The sequence below is a fragment of the Hipposideros armiger genome, unplaced genomic scaffold (assembly GCF_001890085.2).
Source record: "Hipposideros armiger isolate ML-2016 unplaced genomic scaffold, ASM189008v1 scaffold_514, whole genome shotgun sequence".
NCBI classification, from domain to species: domain Eukaryota; kingdom Metazoa; phylum Chordata; class Mammalia; order Chiroptera; family Hipposideridae; genus Hipposideros; species Hipposideros armiger.
Genome location: NW_017731864.1, coordinates 416,941 through 423,500, shown reverse-complemented (window position 1 = coordinate 423,500; position 6,560 = coordinate 416,941). Strand labels below are relative to the sequence as shown.

Sequence of the window (6,560 nt, the reverse complement as noted above, 5' to 3'; positions counted from 1 at the left end):
TCCTGAGTTTTTCCTCCCCCACTGTCTACAATGTATTTGCTTGGGTTTACTGAAAATTTCACAATTAAAATGTTCCAGAAAATTGCCTGGTGCTAGAATAAGATCATTCAGGTATAAAGCAAATGTTTCGGGATCATTAGGAAATTAATTATGTGAAATGATTGACACGTTGCCACCAGAGCAGAGGTGTTACATATAGTCAGACTTGTTTGAATACAACGCCACAGATCCCTGGTGAAAAACTGCTTATTGTATTAAAATGGAAAAACATCATTTCTAAAGAGAATCAACTGTTTAGAAAACTGTGCGTTCATAGGATTTCAACTGTGTCGTGTAGGTTTTCTGTTCCTATTTATGCTTAAAAAAGTGGTAGTTTCTGAATTTTTATGTAAGAGCTGATACCTCAGCCATCAGTACTTAAGAATATATGTTTTATTAATTAGCAAAATATTTTTTGGAGGTATGAAGAAAATCAACAATAAAAATAGGTTATTGATGATAAAGGAAATATCACATATTAAAACCTAGGCAGTCTGTCCAAAGAGGTAGTCAGAGAAAAATTCATTGTGTCAAATTCTACATAAATTGAACTACCCATAGAGAATAATAAAAAAAATGTATATTAATCCTGTAACCTACAAATCCTCCTAAATTCTTAAAGATGACAAAGAAAACTGACAAGATAAAAGTAAAAATAAATACACATTTTTTAAAAAGAGAAATACTGAATTTAATAAATCCTGGAATTATTTATTTATGACAATTTGGACAAATACTTTTAATTTTAAAAAGCAGTTAGAAGTAAAATAAACAAACAGAAAACATTACTCTATATAACAAGACACAGAATGCGATCATAGAAGCTTCTAGCACCTGTCACAGTGGTGAACTTGGATGGGTTGTATGCTCCTGAATCCATCCTGTAGAAGTTCATGGAAGGTCCGGGTAAGGGAAGCTAACAAAAATTAAGAAAAAAACATATTGAGAATGAAGACCACCAAAAAACAGTGTCTGTGTGGGTCGGGCCTTGGTGTATTTGCAGCCGAGATACAGGGTGATGGAAGGCAGATCAGGGAAAATCAGGTGGAGAAAAGCTTTGCGGTTCTGCTGTTACCTTTCAGGGCATCACCTTGCTGTAATTGCCATCTGTCCGTTTGCTGGGAAGGCCACTGGTGCTGTGAGCAGTAGGGCTGCAGTCGAGGAAGGGCACGGCAGGCTGCTGCCCTTATCCATCCTCCTCCTCAGTTTTCTTTCTCCAAAGACCCAGCCTGGGTTTGTAAACTAAACAGAAAGCATCTTCTCAAACTGCTTATTTAAAATAGTTGAAAAGCTCATCAATCTCTGAGTGGAGGGCTTGTGTAACAGTTAACGTGGTTTTGTGGGCCCTGTGTTTCTCTGCCCACATCCTTTCCTCTCTTCATAGATAAAATGGAGAGATAGACAAGGGCCTATCCCAGAACATATTACTAGAAAGAGTAGCTGGTACTCACAGACCAAATCTCCCTGAAACCTTCAGTAGATGAGTGGATAAATAAACAGTGACACATCCAGACAATGAAATATTATTTAGCATTAAAAAGAAATGAGCCATCAAGCCTGAGAAGACATGGAGGAAACTTAAATGCGTAGTACTCAGTGAAAGAAACCAATGTGAAAAGCCCACCTGATGTATGTTTCCATCTATATGACATTCTGGGAAAGGCCGAGCTATGGAGCAATAAAAAGACCCGTGATTGCCAGGAGTGGGTTGGAAGAAAGGATAAACAGGCAAAGCACTAAGGGTTTTTAGGATAGTGAAATTATTCTGTGCAATGCTACAATGGTGAATACATGTCGTTACACATTTGTCAAAATTCATAGAATGTACAACACCAACAGTGAACACTAATGTCAATGAAAGACTCTGGTGATCAGGGTATGTCAGTATTAGTTCATCAGTTATAACAAATGTCCCGGTCTGCTCTGGGATGTTGATGGTGGGGGAGACTGTGCTTGCAGAAAGCAGAGGGGTGTATGAGATTTCTGTACTTTGGCTCAGTTTTGCTGTGAATCTGAAATGCTCTAAAATATATATAGTTTATTAATTTAAAAAATCAAAATATTGGGCCAGCTGAGTGGCTTGGTTGGTTAAGAGCACCCTCAAGAGTGCAACCTCTGAGCAACAGGGTTGCTGGTTCGATTCCCAGCCCAAGCTGAGCTGCCAACAGGTAGCAGGATGACTCAGCTAAAAAATAATAATAATAAAATAAATAAAATACTACACATCTTAAAAGAATCACAAAAGTTTTAAAATCGACCTTCATATTTGGTTCCTATCTTTGATTGCAACCTGTTACAGGGTCTACAAAAAATAAAAGTAGGAAAAGTTCCTTTCACTCAGTATGACAGTTTTTGAGGTTCATCCAAATTCATCCCCGTTAATGTCTACATATCAGCAATGCCTTCTTTTATCGCTGAGTGGAATCCTGCTATAGAAATATAGCATAGCTTTTCTATTCTCCCATTGCTGGGCACATAGGCTCTTTCCTTTTTTGAGTTATTGTGAAAAAAGGTGTAATGAATGATTGTGTGAGAGTTTGGTTGGACATATGTTTCTTTAGAATCAGTAGTTTATAAGTGAGGTGTTTGCCTACTTTTTTAAAGAAAGTAAGAGAGATTTTTCTAAAATTGTAGCATTTTACTGCTGCCCACAGCATATGAAAGTTGCAGTTGCCACACATCCTTACCAACATGGAACGGCGTCTGGTTTTTCATTTTAGTGGATGCATGGATCTCATTGCGGTTTACATGTAAATTTTCCTGATTTCCAATGACATTTAGTGTTTTGATTTTGCTTTTAAGTATATTCTGGTTACCAGTCCTAGGTTAGGCATGTGAACTGCAAACATCAATTACTTCTAGATGATAAGATCCAGGATGAATTTTATTATCTACTGTACGCTTTTCTGCTGTTTACAATGGGCATTCGTTATTATAATTAATCCAGATGAGCATTCTTTATAAGGTCAATCGGTTCAGGAAGTAGCAAAATATTGTGCGAACATGCATCCTCAGAGCATCTCTGCAATACAAAACATGCCGTTCCTCACTGATGAAGGAATCGAGGTGCACGGATGTAGACAACTGCAGCACTGGACAGCTAAGCAAAGAACTCAGGCACATAGGGCCTCGCCTCTTTCTCTGGGCTCTTCTACTCTTCACACTACCTCTTTGGGTCATTTCCACATCACCAGACCATCCAACAAAGCAGGATGCATATCAAATAATAGATGGTTAACAGCTCTTCAAACTCTCTGCTGTTCTTTTTGCCTGAATAGAAGAGTGGAAGCTAATGATACCCTGCAGCCCCAAATGTGTTTCATCTTAACGTGTTCATTGTTCTCTGCTGAGGACCTTGTTGACTGTCGTCTAAATGTGTATTTTTATTGAATGCCTGTTGTATATAAGCCATTATATGAGAGCTTTGGGGGGTTCATGGATGACGTCAGCATCCACTACAGATCCTTCTAGAAGGTGACTTGTTCCCGCAGCTCCTGGAGTTGCTTTCACCGTGCCAGGCCTGCTTTAGGAGCCTCAGCCCACTGGCCAAGTCTGAAATTGTAACAGCCTTCTGTTGCCAAGTGTAATGTAATACATGCCATCAGAGATTGTAGGAAGCAACATTTAATTAAGTGTAAATTGTTTCAGCAGTACACATTCACTTATAATGCCTTATAACCAAAGCAAACTTGTCTTTTTCCCCTTGTTGATTTGTTTTGCATCCATTGACAGACTGCCTTGGCCCATGACCCATATTTTGTTGTGAGTGACCTGGGCATATAATTGGGCGGATGGGAAAAGACATCAATATATCAGAGACTTGCTTGGAAATGGACTAGTTTCTACCAGGTGGATGTGTTTGTGTTTTAAAAATCCAATCAGTATGCCTGTTTTAGAAGCATATGCATGTGCATTATAGCTAAAAAAATAAGTAAATATCTTGGAGAAAGTGCACAAGGGTAGCAGTTTGTAGGGGGAAGGTAAATAAAATCCAGTTTGACTAACCTCGTCTCACCCCATGGAAGGTGCTGACCCATAGTTAAGATTAGACTGTGAGGAGAAACCTGCTTTGATTTTTCTAATTCAAAATAAGAAGACCAATCTGAGTGATTGCATGCAAATCAGAACATCATGAATATAAAACTAGTGAAGTGTCGTTTATAAGTTGACAAACATCCTCCAGTGAAAACATTCCATCTTTTCATTCTCTAGTGCAGAATGTCCTTGAGTACTATGTTTGTCCAATTATCTCATGCAAAGTATTATGTATTACACCCTGTATCACACCCCTGTGGTTTGAACAGTCAGGCCCCACTCCCCATGTGGAGAACCTGCAGCTCTCGCCTTTCTTGGAATGTTCACATTCTCACTTGGTGCTCAGATCTTGGCAAAATCCAAAGGAGTGACTTTCAACACTGACATTCTTTTACATTTTCATCTTATTTTCACGCTGGGTGGACTTGTTCGTTCCTCTTTCATCCCCTGCTAGAGCAAAGCTCTCTTGATTCTGCAGACTGAGTCTCTCTCCCGCTAGATCATACCATCTGCCCCCACATCGCAGTTTACTCTGCATGAGGACCAGGTAGCAGACGCGGTTTTGCCCAATTGCAAGTACAGTGGAAAGTCTTTCACAGGCTCCCCACAATCTGTGAACATCTGATCAGTCTCAGACAATGCACTGTACTAAAAATATATGAGAGGCATATTCATGTGGTAACAAACAAGAAACCCGAATCAAAGGGGAAATGTGCCATGTGCTGTGAGCTTTTGAAATGTATGTTTCTGTGTGTACCAGAATGATGCCAGGCTGCCATGGAAGATAACGGGATCAACTGATCTTTGCTTCTTTGCTGCAAGTATTTATGTACATTTAACAGTGTGGGCATAGCTGTGTTTGGCCTAAAACCCAAACTGTGAGTTAAATGAGTGGAAAATCTGAAAGTATTCATCATGAAGCAGTTGGTTTAATAAACAGAAATCTGTATCATTTCCATGATAACTTCTGAAACTGTACACTGACAGAAGGAACACCTCAGTAGGTATGACAGTGCAAATTTCAGAATTGTGTCTCTTATATTTTATACTTCATCATTCATTCTTTATTTGTCCAGAATATCTTTTTTATAGAACTTGACTGTATTTCCCACATGTTATATGTATATATGAGGTCAGACAATTAAGTTCACAAATTCATCCTAGAATAAGTGTGACATACCTCATTGGTGAATATCACTACGGTCACCTTCAAAACCGTGCACTGATGCCAGCATCTAGTCTTCCCTTCAAAGCAGTTTTGGAACTCTTTCTGGAATGGTCATCAGAGCTGTCATCGTATTACCCTTGATGTCCTGAATGTCATCAAAATGTCTTCCTTTCAATATTTTGTTTATCTTCGGGTAAAGAAAGAAGTCATTGGGGGCCAGATCAGGTGAGTAGGGAGGGTGTTCCAATGCAGTTATTTGTTTACTGGCTAAAAACTCCCTCACAGACAGTGCCGTGTGAGCTGGTGCATTGTTGTGATGCAAGAGCCGTGAATTGTTGGCAAAAAGTTCAGGTCGTCTAACTTTTTCACAAAGCCTTTTCAGCACTTCCAAATAGTAAACTTGGTTAACTATTTGTCCAATTGGTACAGATTCATAATGAATAATCCCTCTGATATCAAAGAAAGGTTAGCAACATCATTGCAACAAGTTCGTGAACTTAATTGTCTGGCCTTGTATTATAGAGACCTTAGGCAGAGTGATTATAAGTTTATGCAGAAAATTTTTGTGCAGACTTTTAAATATTTCATTTTATTACTGGGAACTGATTTTTTGAACTTAGATCTTGTAACTTGTTATAATTCATCTGATATTCGATATCCATTTTTATTTAACCAGCGAAGATGAACATTACCTCATGTCACACTGCTTATTTCCATTTCTATTTTCTGGGGAAGGATAGGGATGGGAAGTTTGCTGCCTCCTTAGATTGGTCAGATGACTGTGTCTGGGTTTGTGTAGCACAATATAGACCTGGATCCAAATTCTGGTCTGCATCTTGTGCAGCCATTTCTGTTCTTGCACTAGTCATAAAGGTTCTGAACCCCAGATGGCATCTGGTCCCCCAGGTACAGGGGGACAGTGGATGTAGCAGAGATTCAGTACACTGGGGGTCAGAGGCTGGTTTTCACATGCAGGACTTCTATTTCTGTGTGGCTTTGAGCCACTGATTTAAATACTCTGTGCCTCACCTATAAAATTTGGGAAGTGATATGTATTTCTCTGGGTTATTGTACATTGAAATGCCTGGTCCATATACTTTCTTATTTGAATCCGTATGAACAGTTACAATGAACATACCCCTTACTGTCCTCCAATACGTTGTCTGAGTATAGATCTAAGGTAATGTGTGGTTTCACGGTTAGGAGAATATGGTGGCCTAGAGTGTAGCAGACACCTGATTGAATCTGGCCCTGCTTGCTGGGCAATGAAAAGAAGACACTGGCATTGAGCCTGCCATGGAAATGAGAGCAATTTCTA

General features: G+C 39.2%; 1 long non-coding RNA gene across 1 annotated transcript in view; it reads right to left on the bottom strand.

Annotated features, from left to right (window-relative positions):
* Window positions 1–832: 832 nt before the first annotated feature.
* The window catches only part of LOC109396324 (uncharacterized), a 28,081-nt gene continuing 22,353 nt past the window's right edge, over window positions 833–6,560 (bottom strand). Inside the window, exons 4-5 of the long non-coding RNA XR_002126832.1 lie at window positions 1,115–1,281; window positions 833–955 (exon numbers count right to left, since the gene is read on the bottom strand). This is a non-coding gene — a long non-coding RNA (uncharacterized LOC109396324). The remainder of the gene's footprint in view (window positions 956–1,114; window positions 1,282–6,560) is intronic.